At 37.4% G+C, this 19,634-nt stretch overlaps 1 long non-coding RNA gene across 1 annotated transcript; it reads left to right on the top strand.

Annotated features, from left to right (window-relative positions):
- Positions 1 to 2,295: 2,295 nt before the first annotated feature.
- Positions 2,296 to 11,261, top strand: LOC123872696. Its single transcript, XR_006797517.1, has 3 exons — positions 2,296 to 2,308; positions 4,344 to 4,349; positions 11,185 to 11,261. It is a non-coding gene; the product is annotated as an uncharacterized LOC123872696 (long non-coding RNA).
- Positions 11,262 to 19,634: the final 8,373 nt, after the last annotated feature.

The following is a 19,634-nucleotide window of genomic DNA, read 5'->3' as shown; positions in this document are numbered from 1 at the left end:
CTTCACGCTGTAACTACGGAACGGATTTGAATGTAACTTGGCACACTTATAAGTCCGGGTAAACACGTAGGATAGTCTTGATCCTGAAAAAACATATCAAAGGATTTCTTTGGGATAAGGCAGCGAAATTTTTATCTATTTTACTCCATAGGTTGCTATGATTAGACCACTTAACACCTGTGGCTGGCCTAACTAACCTAGATTTTGGCAAATCCAGTATTTATTTACTAGTGCGCAATCAGAGGACTAAGTTCCTTGAACACGTGTTTGGTTTGCATTGCAAACCCGTGCGATATTGGAGGACGAGTGCCTTTAATTGAACATGGATTTGGATAGAAATTAGCGTCACAAACTCGTGCGTGTTTCAAATGCTTATTGCACACGGAAATGTAAATATGCCGCCGGGGCGGGTCAACTAGTGTATAATATAATAAAAGCACATTGTATTGTTTTATTTTTTTAAACATCTTCGTCCGCGTCGATTTAGGTTTTTAAAAATCCCGCTGGATATATTTGAATTTCCGGGGTAAAAATAGCCTATGTCCGTCTACAGGATGGAAGTCGTTTTTTACTATAAAATAGTTTTAGCTTTTTAAACCTTATCTGGAAGATCAAATTTTCTCAGATCAATTTTAAATTAAGAAGTACCTATATCCGGAAAAATTCAGAATGATGGCTACTCTACTATAAATGGGGTAATTGATTGTAACTTGTAAAGATTGTAAAATGAAATGAATGTACCTAGATGATTATGAAGAATTGTGAGTAAAATGCACTAATAAGCTAAGGATTCCTATAGTTTCAACTTCCATGGTAAAATTTAGGTAGGCAGTAGGCACCTACATATACCTAAATAAGCAATTGTATTGTACCTAAATGTTTTTATGTAGATCCATATTATCACATTCCACAGTTACTTGACATTTTCCGCATGCATCTATTTAATGTAAGAAATGAAATATAAATGCTTTTCCTTTCATAATAATCGTTTAAAAATAGGAAATGTACCTACACTATGCCATAACTTTGTAACAATCGGATAACATGAATGCATATTATGTACGTAGGTATATTATGAGTGGGTAGCTAGCTAATATCGACGTAGGTAATTTAAAACACAAACAGGCATTTCGATACAAACCAAAAGTAAAACGTCAGATGTCATTTTAACTATTTTTTAATCAGTGCACTATGACCTAAGTGTTAGGATTTATTTTCGAAAAAATGCAGAGTGACGCAGTTAATGCTTTTTGCTGAAAACAACATAGATTGTATTTAATGCAGTTGCCAGCTATGCCGGCAACACGTGGGGCCGGCGACGACGCCATAACACGCATAGTCTGAGTCGGTAATTTCGAAGTTCTTCGTAATATGTACCTATTTATTTAGGTTGGTATATTTTTTAAACAGTAGTCAGGGCAACCCCATTTCATTTCCACTGTTGCCTTGTAGGAGGTTATACTTCGATCAAGTAGCGCAAACGTTTATTGCCCTTAGTTTGTCTCATCTAGTTATAATACCTTCCAGTTTCCACCCTCCCACACTCCGCATGCCGGGACGAGACCTCCTCTCGAAGACCTTTCCATTTCATCATCTGGATACCTACCAATACTTTAGCGGGTGTACCTGGTCCACTGTTACTCCAGAGGAAAGCCGCCTACGTCTTAGATCACCTTGGTTTTTTTGCATGGTAATTTTGGATTATTATTCCTGAACAAAATTCGAGCCTAAGTAGCAAGGTTCATTTCATAGCAGAGCACGTTGAGCGATCGTAAAACTGTGGCGACTTGTACATTTTTAGTTGGTTCTTGGTAGGTACTTAAGACCATGCCGCATTGCGAAGCCGATTGGCATAGGTGCAAATGTACTTTGGTCTGAATAAAGACATTTTTGCGATTTGCAATACGTCAACCGGCAATTCGGCATTCATCTACGGTGTACAATTTACAAACATTCAAATCAAAATCTTAAGTAGGTAATACTTTATTTTATTTTACTTTCAAGAAATTGATTTACCTATTAATACTGGCAATAAAATTTTGTCATTGTCCACGTTTCCGCTCGATACGTCGACTCGTTACGGTAGGTACAGATTTTTATTTATTTTTGTGTATAATGGTTTTTTTGGGTTCCGTACCCAAAAAACCGTTATAGTAGTACCAGTTAGTCTGTCAGACTGTCGTGTCTGTCAAGAAAACCTTCCCGTTGACCTAGAATCATGAAATTTGTAAGTAGGTCTTATAGCACAAGTAAAGGAAAAAATCCGAAAACCGTAAAATGTGGTTACATCACAAAAAAAAATTAAAATGTGTTTCAATTTTCAAAGTAAGATATCTTTACCAAGTGGGGTATCATATGAATGGGGTATCAAAAGAAAAATCGTTTTTGATTTATCGTGCAAAATGTCGGAAAATACCCGAGTACGGAACCATCGGTGCGCGAGTCTGACTCGCACTTGGCCTGTTTTTATTTATGTATTTCGTATTATTATGTATTCTGAGGTAAGGCACTCGTCGGTAACCACGGTAGGTAGGTACAAATAGTCAGTAGACGGTCAACGATGTTTATCAAACATGATTACCCACCTATTAGTTAGGTAGGTATATTACGCCCCGTCCACACACTGCTCTACTCGCGCAATTAATCGTACTAGGTCGCTTGCCTTTGCAACACGATGGATGTCGAAACTGTGGCTGCGTGCGCGCTATTGCATACTTACCGACAAAATAGGGAGCGAGTGGCGTGAACGAGGAACATGCGAGTAACACGGCCACGCTACGTCTCTGCCTCCGTTCCTCGCTCCTTCCCATGCCGCACGGCAGTGTGTGGACGGGGGGTTATGACGGTCACGTTGCGATCCATGCACTATTGACTCCAACTAGGTACCTACCTACTGCAGGTTTATTTAATTTCCTTATCAATAGGTGTAGGTTATAATAATATTATTTCTTAGTTACTGATTATAAATGACTGTACTAACGAGCGCTTTAAGGTGGATGCGAGCCAGTCCGGCGGGAAATTTGAAAAAGTACCTATCCATGAGTTTTTTTAACCCCCGACCCAAAAAGAGGGATGTTATAAGTTTGACGTGTGTATCTGTGTATCTGTCTGTGGCACCGTAGCGCCTAAACTAATGAACCGATTTTAATTCAGTTTTTTTTTTGTTTGAAAGGTGGCTTGATCGAGAATGTTCTTAGCTATAATCCAAGAAAATCGGTTCAGCCGTTTGAAAGTTATCAGCTCTTTTCTAGTTACTGTAACCTTCACTTGTCGGGGGTGTTATAAATTTTTAATTTACTCTTGTGTGATAACTAAGTACTTAATACAATAATATTCGTTCTATTTCAAAAAACAAAGAATAATCGCCAGAGAAATATTTTGTTATACCTATAGTAGAGCCAGGCCGCTTTCGTTTTTAACTGACTTCAAAAAAGAAGGAGCTTCTCAATTCGTCGGAATCTTTTTTGCCGTGCCGTGTCGTGCGAATCTACGATTTTTTTTTTCAATTCCGTAATTCCATAATATAGGTAGGTACTTACCTAATAAATAATAGAATCTAGAGATGATTCCCCTTCGACCACGTGGTTATCAGTTTTTTGAAAATCCCGTGGGGACTCTTTGATTTTTCGGAATAATAAGTAGCCTATTGTGCGTCTTCAGGACACAAACTGTCTTCGTTGAAATCCGATAAGTGGATGGGCCATTAAAAAGAACTAGCTGAAAACTTGTAAGACCTCGTTTGACGATCTTCCTGGAGCAGTGGTGAACGCTATGGTCTTGTACCTACATGTGGGTTCCCAGGTTTGATTTCCGGTAGAGGCAATTTGGGAATTTATAATTTCTAAATTGTTACTGGTCTCTTCTGGTGAAAGGCTACGGCTGTGGCTACTGGCTACCTACCGGCAAAGCAGTGCTGCCAAGCGATGCCGCGTAGAAACCGATAAAAGGTAAGTATGAGTTTAATAGGTCTTCCCCCTCCTTTACCTCGCTTCCACCTTTAGACTGCGTCAACACTAATTACCACCAGGTGAGATCGCAGTCAAGGGCTAACTTTTGTAATAGAATAAAAAGAGCATGGACAAGCTCAAATCCGGTTATCAACTCATTAAAAAAAATGCAAGTAGAACATTTGTACTATAATCATAATTAAGTAATTTACTGCGATGACAAAGCGGTCGATAGAAAATACATGTAGGTAGGTATTTAGATTCTACATATAGGATTGTTGTATTATGTTGTTTGCTAGTTAGGTAGTGAGTACTTAGGTAGGTACCTAACTACCAACATAAAACTATTAATAATAGTCGAGTGGAAAAATTATGTCTACCAATAGCCGTATCAAGTATCAAGTATCATTCATAGGTACTTGTATAAAACTACCTAATAGGAATATGCATTACTAGCGATCCGCCCCGGCTTCGCAAGGGTGCAATGTAGGTTATCGTAAGCTAACACAAAACAATATTAAGATACCTACCTACGTATCCTCCTCTTGAATCACTCTATCTATTGGTGAAAACCGTATTAAAATCCGTTGCGCAGTAATTACGTAGTTTAAAGATCTAAGCTTTCATACAGATAGCGAGAAAGCGATTTAATGTTATTCTAGCTGACGCCCGCGACTTCGTCCGATGGATGTAGTTTCTAAAAATCCCGTGGAAACTCTTTGATTTTCCGAGATAAAAAGTAGCCTAACTCTCCAGGTCTTTAACTAAAACCGTAAAAAAAATCACGCCGATCCGTTGCTGCATTAAGGCATGATTGAAGGCCAGACCAACAATGCAATAAACCAACAAACAAACACATCTTCGCATTTATAATATAGTGACTATGTAGAGATGCATTATTATTTATGATATGCATACCTACCTAATAAAGTCTGCATCCCAGACCTGTAATTTCATTAATTAATTTTACGACGGTGAATCTGTACCTGTACCTACTATAATATCTCTAACTAGGTATGTGAGTCAACTTGGACGACTAGGTAAGAAGAATATATCCCTTATACAAATTAACGAAATTCTCTCTTCCAGGAGGTCCAGATGCCTACGGTCTATTGTCCATGATTTCTTAGGGATCCGTAACGGTATTTACTTACGTAATAGGTTTCGTCCGTAGGCACTAGGCATACATACTCGCGTCCGTATAGGAAATACGAATAGAAGTTATGTTTGTAGTAGAATAAGTAAAGATAATGAATATCTAGATTGGTTAGTGTAACGACTTGGCGTTTTATTCACGATAATTTCCCTTTCACTGTAACTTAGGTAGTGTCTCTGATAGGATAATTTCTAAAAACAATGTTCGTAGCGGAGTAGCCAACTAAACCTTTGACTGCTCCGCCACGTAACATTTAGGGTCTATAATTAGTCTATGCCTAGAGATGGATTGCATTTAGACTGCAAATCGGCTGCAAAATTATTGCAGTTGACTAAATGTACCTCCCTTGTTTTCGCGGGGAAATCCTCATGCGCAGTCGGTGCACTAGGTATAGGTATATTATAGTACTAATAAAAGAAAAAATAATAACTACTAATAATAGAAGAAATAATAAATTTTCAAAAGAAAAATAAAACCGACTTCAAAACCACAAACACTAAAAAGTAAAAAATAACTTTTGTTTAGCTAGAGTAATGTGCCTAGGTATGAAGTCGAGCGAGCATATTGAAACAAAATTAGAAATTCAAGAGTGAAGCTCGTCCGACTTCATACCTAGGCACATTACAAGTGTAGCTAAACAAAAGTTATTTTTTACTTTTTAGTGTTTGGGGTTTTGAAGTCGGTTTTATTTTTCTTTTGAAAATTTTTTATTTCACAATTTTTAGTGGCCCCACTGTACTATAATATACTATGCCCAGTTAAAACCCTACTGTTTACTATGCTATTACACTGATCGCGAGCAATTTGCTCCTATCCATTGAGGAGTTCTGTTCTCCATCTCCGAAGATATTCATCAGATCTTCACCAAATTTATATGGGACCACCTGCACAGTATACTCTTTCAAAAAAAAAAAATTTTTCCAAATCGGTCCAGGGGTCTTTGAGTAATCGGGGAACATACATAAAAAAAAAGATTCCGACGAATTGAGAACCTCCTCCTTTTTTGGAAGTCGGTTAAAAATGATAAAAGTACCTAGGCACTTGATCATGTGCAATTGCTTTTGCGATAGAAACTTCAAGATCAAATTTAATTGTTTACTTACGCAACATTAATTAAATCCTATGTCATTTAATCTGATGTAATAATAATTATACACTATTATAGTTTTTATGCTTACTTATAACCTACATAATATCTATACCTAACTAAGTTTATAACCTACATAAATTATCTATAGGCACAACTTATAATAAGTAGGGGAGCCCTGCAAGCTCGTCAGATTAAGGCAAGGTGCATGTGCTCCGGGCATGCACCGGGGGCGAAACTAGTAAAGTTAATAATATCACGGGCTATAAAACGGCGAAGGAAAACGTCATGAATTAATTCTGAGTCATCTGAGTCTTACATAGTGTTCTCAAAGATATGTTAAATCTGCCAATACCTACTTGGGCGAGGCGCTATGGCCTTCTCATTTCAAGAGGAGACCCGTGTTTAATGGTGAGCGGGCAATGAGTTGATCATGATGATGATGAAATGACCAATTTATTCCGGAAATACTTTATCACACTAATGTTATAAAGGAGAAAGTTGTATGTTTGTTACTCCTTCACGCAAAAACTACTGGACGGATTGGGCTGAAATTTAGAATGGAGATAGATTATACCCTGGATTAGCACATAGGCTACTTTTTATCTCGGAAAATCAAAGAGTTCCCACGGGAATTTTAAAAACCTACATCCACGCGAACGAAGTCGCGGGTATCAGCTAGTACTTTATTATAAGGAACGGGTGGAACCCCCAGAGTAGATTCCGAGCTCCGAGCGCGTTTGGCGCACAGTGCATGCACAGACGGATGCACTTCGGGCTCCCTAGTTCTTTGTTATCGCCCCCTTAGTTTGTTCTCCCCCATTGCATTAACCACTCGGCTCTTTAACAATACTGCGAAATCAAAATATATTACCTACCTAGTTTCTTGAACTTTTTTTTGATGTAAATTGTACTTAGATTTTGTCCTCATAGTGCGCAATCTGGAACAGGGAAACCTTCCTATTAGAGAATCAGAAAAACGGGATTGCAAAAGAGTACAGTTTAAAACCTACGAGTACCGATATCTGCTCGTAGATAATGAATGCAAACTGACATCGTCGGCGTGCGAAGAGGCATTAGCATGCAGAAATAATTTAATTAATTCAGGATTGCGACGGTCTGTATATTTATATAGAACAGGTAATAGGCCCAGCGGGCATCCACTGTTGAACGCACGCCTTGTCTAAGAGCGCCAACACATCCAGTCTTCAGCTGACCTCATCCAGCCAATTCTCACCACCCTCATGTTATCGTTAGTCCAACGTGCTAGAGATCGTCCCACACTCGCTTACATAGTCTCCAGATCGTAGACTTTTACGTGTAAATATAATAGGCAAAGATTCTTCTGTTTATCAACATATTATTTCGAAAACTTGCAGGCGTTAGTTGTTTCATTTTGTGAATACAAATTCTGCAACTTACAAGAGAGTGGGCCAGAGTGCCAGACGTAGCATTTTATAATTCTCTTTCCCTAGATTAGTGTTGGAAGAAAGAATTGAGCTCTAGGTTGCCAAAGACACAAATGGTTGGACGATATTAAGAGTCGATATAGGGCTGAGTTTATCATCATCATGATAAACCTATCGCCGGGTCACTACTGAGCACGGGTCTCCTCTCAGAACGAGAGGGCTTTGGCCATAGTCCACCGCACTAGCCAAGAGCTGATTGGCAGACTAATTAAGTAGTAAGCAGGGCTTAGTTATACCAAGTTATACACACTACACAGAGAAGCTTTTCGCATAATGACCGCCAAACGTTTCAAAGATGATGATGAGGTAGGTATAAATAATTGTAAACACTAAATGTAATTAGAGCCTCGATAGCTCAACGGTTGAGGACGGACTGAATTCCGAAAGGTCGGCGGTTCAAACCCCACCCGTTGCACTATTGTCGTACCCACTCCTGGTACAAGCTTTACGCTTAATTGGAGGGGAAAGGGGAGTATTAGTCATGATTAGCATGGCTAATATTCTTTAAAAAAAAATATTGGTAAGCCAGTTACAAAACTGCAGTCTGGATTCAGTTGTTATGTAATATTGATATAACATTCTGATAGCTGTAACGTGGCTGTAACGGATCTGCTGATCGGCTAAGTATTTATGTAATCTACGTGCAGTCTGCTTTGTGCCCCGTACCTTCGTGTCGTTACAGCATTGTCAGTTTCCATTGATCTATGTCAGTTTCGAGGCAACATAAAATCAACTGCAAATACCTAAGATTGAAGCCACATGATAGAAACAGTTGAATCGAAGTGTAGTTTTTGTGGTAATATTTTCGCAGACTAGTGCAAGTGCCCTAATGCGTACTGTTGGAACTAGCACACCTATTCCACACAGCTATCCTGCCTTGTTTACAATGTATTTTGTGCTTTGTGGGTTCCGTACCCAAAGGTTAAAAACGGAGCCTTATTAATGTCGCTCTGCTGTCTGTCTGTCTGTCTGACTGTCTATCTGTATGCGTGTCACGGGCACTTCCGGGTAAGTACAACACTTTATTATAAGGAACGGGTGGAACCCCTAGAGCAGACTCTAGTTCATAGACGAAATGAGTTAAAAATGTGAAATGTTGGTACCTATTTGGTGTAGAACCTGAAACCGAATATTCAATTAGACTACTACACTAACATCTATATGATCACTGCATTCACAAACAACAAGCTAGTGTCCGCGACTTGGTTCGCGTGAATTCAGGTTTTTAAACCTTGTGGTATAAAAAGTAGCCTATGTAACTCTTCAGGTTTTTAACTATACTTAGGTACCTTTGCAAAAAATCACGTCAATCCGCTGCTCCGTATACTGAAAACAACGATTCATAGTTTGTAAGCTGTGACCAATAAATACAAAAAATCAATTTTTGAGTTTTACCCAGTTAAATAATTATCTATTTAATTGTTTAATATTATGTACGGAACCCTTAAAGAGTGAGGCATGACTCGCACTTGACAGGTTTTTAAATTTAAATCACCTCTCGGTGGCCTCAAATGTAGATTCTGTTCCGCAAAATCTGAAGTCAGATTCCGATATTGCGAATTGTAATGAGCTCCCTGCACCGTCCACTAGAATCTCATAGTATAGTACCATATAAACCTAATGTTCGAGAATTAATTGCAGGAAAAGCTCATTTCGAGATAATATAACAGAGTAAACTTTGCATAATTTATGCAAATCCAACAATAACTTTATTAAAATCAATACTTTCATAGTAACATTATAAATGCGAAAGTGTGTTTGTCTCTCTATCTGTCTGTTTGTCTGTATGTCTGCTATTTTTTCACGGCCCGTCCGTTCAACCGATCTTTATGGGTACAGCTTACAATCCCGGGACGAACATGGGCTATTTTTTGTCCCGGAAAATAAAACATCTAAAATCCACGCCGACGAAGTCGCGGGCAAACTCTTATTAAACTGTACGTACTTTTTCAACTTATATTACTGTAGGTAGGTAAGTATAACTTATCTACATCAAGTTATTGAGTTCGGGCAGCAATACTAAGTAACAGGATTATTATCTTTCTAATCTGTGACCTAGGTATCCGATAAAGTATAGTCCTAATGATCATGCCAAGCTTGGTTTGGAAACATTCGTTTGGATATTTGTAGCTGTAATTAAGTATGAATGAGGCACCAAAAATCATATTATATCATAATAACAGGTAATATATACTTAACATTTTAATTAATGTTTGATGTTTCCGTATTAAAATAACGTAGGTAAAGCAAAGTAGCCAAAACCACTACTGATACCTGATACTGATTTACGATACAATAATACCTACTTATTTTTAACACTACCTAAAACAAGTCAGGTGGGGTCATTTTATTTGGTAATCTTATCATTGTTTTACTCTGTTTTAACCTTGTATCCTAAAACTCAGAGACTCCGCAAGTCCGCAAAATCACCTCGTTACGCATGCATGGCAAAAAGAAATACAAAAATAATAATGTAAAAATATAATCTTGCATTGTATAATTTTTTTATTATTATTTTTGAAGAAAACGTTACAGATACAGACTTAAATCTTTCAAATCACTCAAAACAAAATTGGGCACACAACGTTTTTACTTTTTAGTAATGACATATGTTTTGTAAATTTTTTTCTATGGTTTATGTTCCGGAAGCTTAAAAATTTGACAAAAATTACTTACGTAATATAATCGACAAATTACATATAATTGACAGTCATTATAAACGAGTGGCGAGTATTAAAAAGTGGCGGTCCCATTGATGTTGAAACCACCCCTCGATTAACCGTGACACATGAATCTTTAGCTAGCTAGGCCTCGGGGCTCCGTTTCAACGGGACCTCCAAATTCAAATCTTCAAAAATCTACTTCCTTATTCTACAAGATTACAAAAATAAAAAATAAATAGTAATTCCGCGATATCCATTGTCAACTATCTGCGGGACGATTCGCTAACCCAGTGATCAACACTGAACAATAAACACCGAACTCCTTTGACATTTATTTTGAATTCACTGAAAGTTTTCTACGAAAACGTATTTAAATATCACTCAGTGAAGCAGTAATGTAGAACCAACCAATGTCAAATGATCTCGTTGGCTATTATTCAGTGTTGACCACAGAGTTAGCGAATCGCCAGGTATGTTTAGGGGACCTTCAAATCAGGTTTCGCTTCGGGTCTTAGATAGGCATGATCCGCCACTGAGGCTCTATAAATCTAAGTAGGTACTTACTAAGTTTAGTGATGAATGGTACCTGGTTCGCCATAACCATACATTTACTCTTTGGCCATAACTCACAAGTTGTTATAGGAAGCGGCCTTGTGGCTGCAATGTGATCGAGAAACGACGTCTATCGGTCGTTATCAGTGACGTTGGCCACGTAATATCAGTCTTGTGTGTGTGTGATTACTTAGCTCATCGCATATTGCCGCATACCAAGCCGCATTCAATATGCTCGTATGTAAGCCGCACGCGCCGTTCGCCCATACACCTGTTCAATGCATTTTTCTCCTCGACATTCAACCGATAGCCGTCGTCTAATACAACGCAAATGCGCGATCATCGCAAGTTCGCGCGAATTTTACTGGTACGAACACACATACTGGTATCAAACATACATCTTCTTGTCACTAGATGGCGCTGTTTCAATTCCATACAAAACGCAGTTAACTTTTACGCGATCGAATAGGTTAAAAATCTCCCACTAGGCACGCTGGTCTCGAATAGGTACTCGTAGGTATAGGCAATCGCGCATGTCGCGTAATCGTGTTGTATTAGGACGACGCCATAGATGTCCACTGCTATCAATCTATTACAAGGATTTCCGCAGAACATGGACAAGTACCGCTAGCAACTAGCAAAGTACAGCCTGAGATTGTCCTGCCTAGAGCTAGTGGGACATCAGCCTTTTTGGTCGAGGGGGTCGCCTGGGCTTCCGGCCGTTAAGGCTGGTTCTCTCTGGTATCAAAACAGTACATTTCATTTAGACATTTCGATGAATTTTATCAGTATCCCTATCAAAATACGGAGCCAAGAAGGCCAAAGTTGTTAGATAACCTTTCAATAAGAGAATAATTGAATCTTGTTACGATGTAAATTTTTTTATATTGGTAAAATTAACCCAAATCTGAATTTTAAATTCAGGAATTAAATTTTTTAGAACAAAATTAATATGAATACTCAGTCAGAATAGTCAGATACGCACTTGACCGACTTTTTTGTCCCTTTATCCAGGCTATAAACACGCATATTATATTATAATAATAATTAATATAACATAATATAATATAATATTAATTATAAGTTTATTTTACTCAAGGATACAATTAAATGGTCTTGGTAAGATAAGTAGCCTTAATTCTTATCTGACTTTGTACACAGAAACCAAGTTAGGTATTCTTATGTTTGGTAGGTACTTATATGGATAACGTATCTCGAGGGATGCCGTATTATAAGTCTATAGATAGGTACGTTGTTAGGTCTACTTCACAGTAGCAAAACGCCAAACGTGTCCATAAATAGACCAGAGGACAGACCTTAACTCAATAAAATTACTTGCTTGTCCTGTGTAGGTTATTGCATAGTACCTAGTGGTACCTATGTATTGTTTGCAAATTTGTTCCAGGTCATTCTTTTCTTGTACCTATATGATAGGCTACGTTAGGCATTAGCTCTAAGTTCTTCAGTGTAGCAAAGCGTATCTAATCCATATCAAAACTGATATTATAAATATGAAAGTGTGTCTGTCGTCTGTCTGTCTGCCAGTTTTCACGGCTTTAACTGATTTTGCCGAAATATGGCACAGAGATAGTTTGCAGCCCAGCTTGCAGCCCGTGGGAGGACAGGCTACTTTTTATTCCGACAAATCAAAGAGTACCCACGAGATTTTAAAATAAGGAAACTAAGTAACGGGCATTGTCTAGTACCTAGGTATATTATAAATATATTGAATCAAAATATATTTACAGCTAAAAGGTCACAATATGGTGAAAATTCCATCCCATTTTTAGTTTGGACGTATTAATAATTTGAAAAATATGCATTTTTCTATTTGCCAAATGACGCTACAAAAAACCATAAATGACATACCATGACACTTTTTCCATAAAATTTTGTGTATATTGAATAAAAATACAGGGTAGGTAGGTAGTTATGGGTTTATTGAGTACAAACCTTACATTTACGTGTTACAAACTATACTGCAGTTTACATGTAGGGTGTCAAAGCGTTGCGTGGACGAAGGTGAGATCGAAAAGTTGCAAAAGGGTGGATCGTTACAGTTTTCTTGTATTTAAAATTTGTACCACAGTTTTGTAACAAACACTTCAAAACAACCACAATGAAATTTCTGAAAATCCTTCATAACTAAGAGCTCGTTCACACAGGCTGCGTAAGCGTAGACGTAGCGCGTACCATTACGTTCTAATGTATGGAACTGTATGAAACATGGCATACCGCTTGCGTAGCGTGAACGTTCACGAAGACGTAATGCGTGCAGTTACGTCTATGGGTTCACGCGCGTCACTACGCACGTGTCACGTGTACGTGCTGCATACGCAATTGGTGTGAATCATCGATTAATGAAGAAAATCTACGTTTAAAGGCTGTACGTGTACGTTGATATTATGCCAGTCAGCTACGAGTAGTTCATCAATTATATAATAGAAGATAGATGAAAATAACAAATAATTCCTCCCAGGAGTCCACGTCCAATATCGATTTATTGTCCGCGATGGAAGGACTAGGAACTAGACTGCGAAAAGTGTTGTTTCGCACACGGATCACGGACAGCTGCGTTTCACGCGTGAGTGTAGAGTGGGCTTAAACCGTGGGTAGGTGGTAATTTGGGGAATTTTCCTGTAACCTATAACGTATGGTAACCCTGTGACGAGTGCACGTGGTACGTTGGCCCGGGTTGTTTACCTTTACCGCCCGCATTAACATGGGGCAATTTGTTAAGCTTTGCCTCGTGTAAAACTTACCCTACGTTTGAGCGTGCAGTTCATAGAGGCATAAAAGCACAGCTTACTCTAGGACTTAGTTGGAAAGTTGAGATAACTAAATGTTTATTAATTATTATCATTATGATCTGTAATAAGTTAATACCTGTGAACCTATCCTGACTTCTAATCCCGTGCACGTCACAATACAGTAGCACATAAAGCACCACGTACATCTACAGAGGATAGAGTAAAGCCCCGGCGGAGGCGCAGCGTCCTTTTTTAAAATCAACTTTATTTGGGCATAATATTGTTCAAAGTGGTATAATTAAAATTAAACATAGATGAGACTGTAAAGACGCGCGTGCTGGTATATACTTACCTTACCATAATAATTATACTTAGGTACCTATACTTACCTACCAAAGAAAGAAAAGTTGAATTTGAGTTGCATTCAAAAGGGACGCTGCGCCTCGGCTGCACAATTGGTACACTATTCAAGCCTATACAACAAAAGTACAAAGTTTTATAACTTTCTTTACATGTTATTAGATAATGATATATCCGGTTGATCGGGTCCAAAATTGAAGCATCTGGATCTGGATGCGAAATTTCCGCTCAGATTTGACGCCTTGCCGCCCCGGTCTTGGTTAGAACGAAATTCAGTTCGCCAAATCCTACAAAAGGCATATCCATATTACTAGAAAGGTGAAAATATGTATGTCTGTTACCTTTGATTGCTCATCCGTTTTTTACCGATTTTGACGTGGTACAAAGATAGTGCATTCTGGGGATTGATGGACGTTTTATTCTAGACAAGTGTAAATTAAAAATTTATAACACCTCCGACAAGTAAAGGTTACAGTAATAACTAGAAAAGAGCTGATAACTTTCAAACGGCTGAACCGATTTTCTTGGATTATAGCTAAGAGCACTCTCGATCAAGCCACCTTTCAAACAAAAAAAAACTAAATTAAAATCGGTTCATTAGTTCAGGAGCTACGATGCCATAGACAGATACACAGATACACACGTCAAACTTATAACACCCCTCTTTTTGGGTCGGGGGTTAAAAACAAGAAGTTTCCACGGGATTTTTAAAAATCTACATCCACGTGGACGAAATCACGGACATCACGTAGTCACTATTCATTATTGACTTGCACGATGAAGATAAGTCAACGACGTCTTGTATAAAGATACTTAGAGTAAAAAACTCATTTTCGAGAAAATGGCTTTACTACATTTCGTGGAGCAAGGGTCGATATACCTATGCGAAAGTGTTTTGGTTTTCTGGTTTATTGGTTTGTCCTTCAATCACGCCGTAGCGGAGCAACGGATCGGCGTAATTTTTTGCATTGATGTAATTAAAAACCTGGAGAGTGAGAGGCTATATTATTTCTATCCCGCGATCTGTGTTTCCTACCAATTACAATCCGAGTATCTTTAAAACAAAAGTGAATAGGCACCTTCTAGGTAAACGCGTCCGATCTTAGACCACAATATCATCACTTTCCATCAGGTGTGCTTGTGGTCAACCGCTTACCTACCTATAGTGAATTTAAAAAAAAAAAAATCAAAAAAATTTAAAAAACTAACTCCACGCGGACGAAGTCGCGGCATCATCTCGTATATTAGGTAGGTACTATAAAATCGCAAAAGGTAAAACAGAAAACGTAGATTGAATAGCGTAATCTTACGAACTCGTATGCCTTTATCGTCATGGGTCTAGACCGAATAATTTCGCGTAATCTACGAGTAAGAGTAAGAGTATCTACTGAATGTCAGTATTAAATATTCTGCGCACTGCTGCAGTTCCTAAAATAAACTGAATTTCAACAGTTGAGTCAACAGAGCTGTGTGCTTTTGCAGTTTCAAAACAAATATCATTTCCTATTATTATATTTTGAACCATTTGAAGAATCGGGGAAATATGTCTACGAGGAGTCTTTCTATAGCTACAATGAATTTCTACTTGGGAAGATCCTATATGAAATTCTACATATATATTTAATTTTATTGTATTTTTTTTTAATTTATTATAACATATTAATATATAAAAAAAAATGAATGTGATTTGTGATTGACGTATAGGTAATGTATAATTATGAATAAATAAATATAAATATATATGAAGAGCAATTTGCATAGGTATCTACAAAGCTTCTGGAAGCGAGCCCACTGCACCGCATTATTATCCCAAGAAAACCCTTACTATTATTTGATAGATAGAGGTCACAGATTTCCTCGCAGAATGAAAAGGATTTAGGACATAGTTCAACCACACTGGCCAAGTGTGGGAACTATGTTTTTTAAATCTCATGGGAACTCTTCGATTTTCCGAGATAAAAGAAGCCTATGTGTAAATTCATGGTTTATATAATGCAATTTTAATGGTTAATCTATCTCCAGACAAATCCTTCAAGTAGTTTTTGCGTGACACACATACACACAAACTCATTTTTCGCCTTTATAATATTAGTGTGATGAAGTAGGTACCTATGGATTGTTACATTGCTAATAAATAATTTGCTCAGTAGTTTCATCTTTAAAGTCTAGGTAGGTATAACCTAGACCTAGACAGCAGGTAGTAGGTCTTAATGTAAGTACTAAGTAGGTACATAGACATTATAAATAGCAAAGTGCAAAATGCAAACCAAGACTTTGCCAAGTCATCCACATTGTTGTTGCTATGATGATAGTGATGCAACCACGATGCAACCACGACAATTGACAACTATATTAATAATAAGTGATATAGGATAATAATAATAATTGTAAACATACACAGATATAATAATTAATTAAGTACATGATCATGTAATATAACTATTATACTTACTATGGTCTGTATTCTTAGTTCTAGTAGCTACAGCCAATCTTCTTAACTGCTCACCAATTAATTGCTGTTTTGTCGAATTAAATAGTTTAGTGTTCCTAAGCAGAGGTATAGAGGAGCAAAAATACTAACTATGCATCAAAATAGGTGGCTAACTACACCAAAAGCAATCAAACAAACTAAGCATCTATTTAATGCATCTAGCAAAATTATTAATGAAATCGGTAAGTTCCTATCTTATCTGAATTGATACATAACCTACCTAATTATCGCTTTACTTTAAAAAATTAATATCTTTCCTAATTATTAAGAACTTTGTCAAAAAAATTTAAATAGATGCTACGAAAAAGTCCAAGTAACAACAAAACAAGAAGCAGTGATGATGAAGTTGTTAAGATATCGGCCTCATTTCTGGAGGACCGGGGTTCGATCCCGGGTATGCACTTCTCTCGGATTTAGGTATGTGCGTTTTAACTTTTAAGCCAATAAATATCACGTGAAGGAAAAGATCGTGAGGAACCTGCATATCTGTGAGTTCTTCATAATGTAAAGATGCGTGAAGCCTGCCAATTTGCAGTTGGTCAGCGTGGTAGACTAGGGCCCAAACCCTTCTCATTCCGACAGGAGGCCCGTGTTCAGCAATGGGTTGGTGATGGGTTGATGATGATTATGATGATGAAGAAAATCCCAAGACTACCATCACGAACTAAATCCATACTAATTTTATAAATGCGAAAGTCTGTCTGTCTGGATGTCTGCTACGTTTTCACGGCCAACCGCTGAACCGATTTTAATGAAATTTGGTTCAGACATGGGATAGCTACATCCCGAAGAAGGCCATATACTTTTTATCCCGGAAAATCAAAGAGTTCCTACGGGATTTTAAAAAACCGAAATCCAGGCGGGCGAAGCCGCGGCATCATCTCGTATATTAGGTAGGTACTATAAAATCGCAAAAGGTAAAACAGAAAACGTAGATTGAATAGCGTAATCTTACGAACTCGTATGCCTTTATCGTCATGGGTCTAGACCGAATAATTTCGCGTAATACCTATTGCCTACGATAATGTGATAAGACGTCTATAATAATACTATAATCGTACACGTGCACGCTTTCTGTTACACACGAGGCTATTTTTCAGTGAGAACTGAGAATATTTGCGTAAACAGAAAATACCTATTTTTTGCTAAATCAGCTAAAAGATACGACGCGTGTTAATATGACGAGTTCTAGTGACGTTAGTGATATTTAGACAAAGCTATTCTTCACCACAATCCTACTTACTAATCACACTTTATTTCACTACTAGAGGATGCCCGCGGCTTCGCCCGCCTGGATTTCGGTTTTTTAAAATCCCGTAGGAACTCTTTGATTTTCCGGGATAAAAAGTATATGGCCTTCTTCGGGATGTAGCTATCCCATGTCTGAACCAAATTTCATTAAAATCGGTTCAGCGGTTGGCCGTGAAAACGTAGCAGACATCCAGACAGACAGACTTTCGCATTTATAAAATTAGTATGGATTTAGTTCGTGATGGTAGTCTTGGGATTTTCTTCATCATCATAATCATCATCAACCCATCACCAACCCATTGCTGAACACGGGCCTCCTGTCGGAATGAGAAGGGTTTGGGCCCTAGTCTACCACGCTGACCAACTGCAAATTGGCAGGCTTCACGCATCTTTACATTATGAAGAACTCACAGATATGCAGGTTCCTCACGATCTTTTCCTTCACGTGATATTTATTGGCTTAAAAGTTAAAACGCACATACCTAAATCCGAGAGAAGTGCATACCCGGGATCGAACCCCGGTCCTCCAGAAATGAGGCCGATATCTTAACAACTTCATCATCACTGCTTCTTGTTTTGTTGTTACTTGGACTTTTTCGTAGCATCTATTTAAATTTTTTTGACAAAGTTCTTAATAATTAGGAAAGATATTAATTTTTTAAAGTAAAGCGATAATTAGGTAGGTTATGTATCAATTCAGATAAGATAGGAACTTACCGATTTCATTAATAATTTTGCTAGATGCATTAAATAGATGCTTAGTTTGTTTGATTGCTTTTGGTGTAGTTAGCCACCTATTTTGATGCATAGTTAGTATTTTTGCTCCTCTATACCTCTGCTTAGGAACACTAAACTATTTAATTCGACAAAACAGCAATTAATTGGTGAGCAGTTAAGAAGATTGGCTGTAGCTACTAGAACTAAGAATACAGACCATAGTAAGTATAATAGTTATATTACATGATCATGTACTTAATTAATTATTATATCTGTGTATGTTTACAATTATTATTATTATCCTATATCACTTATTATTAATATAGTTGTCAATTGTCGTGGTTGCATCGTGGTTGCATCACTATCATCATAGCAACAACAATGTGGATGACTTGGCAAAGTCTTGGTTTGCATTTTGCACTTTGCTATTTATAATGTCTATGTACCTACTTAGTACTTACATTAAGACCTACTACCTGCTGTCTAGGTCTAGGTTATACCTACCTAGACTTTAAAGATGAAACTACTGAGCAAATTATTTATTAGCAATGTAACAATCCATAGGTACCTACTTCATCACACTAATATTATAAAGGCGAAAAATGAGTTTGTGTGTATGTGTGTCACGCAAAAACTACTTGAAGGATTTGTCTGGAGATAGATTAACCATTAAAATTGCATTATATAAACCATGAATTTACACATAGGCTTCTTTTATCTCGGAAAATCGAAGAGTTCCCATGAGATTTAAAAAACATAGTTCCCACACTTGGCCAGTGTGGTTGAACTATGTCATAAATCCTTTTCATTCTGCGAGGAAATCTGTGACCTCTATCTATCAAATAATAGTAAGGGTTTTCTTGGGATAATAATGCGGTGCAGTGGGCTCGCTTCCAGAAGCTTTGTAGATACCTATGCAAATTGCTCTTCATATATATTTATATTTATTTATTCATAATTATACATTACCTATACGTCAATCACAAATCACATTCATTTTTTTTTATATATTAATATGTTATAATAAATTAAAAAAAAATACAATAAAATTAAATATATATGTAGAATTTCATATAGGATCTTCCCAAGTAGAAATTCATTGTAGCTATAGAAAGACTCCTCGTAGACATATTTCCCCGATTCTTCAAATGGTTCAAAATATAATAATAGGAAATGATATTTGTTTTGAAA

Source organism: Maniola jurtina, chromosome 15 (genome assembly GCF_905333055.1).
Source record: "Maniola jurtina chromosome 15, ilManJurt1.1, whole genome shotgun sequence".
In the NCBI taxonomy this organism is placed as follows: Eukaryota; Metazoa; Arthropoda; class Insecta; order Lepidoptera; family Nymphalidae; genus Maniola; species Maniola jurtina.
The sequence above is the reverse complement of the archived record's forward strand: the minus strand, read 5'-3'. Positions and strand labels throughout refer to the sequence as shown.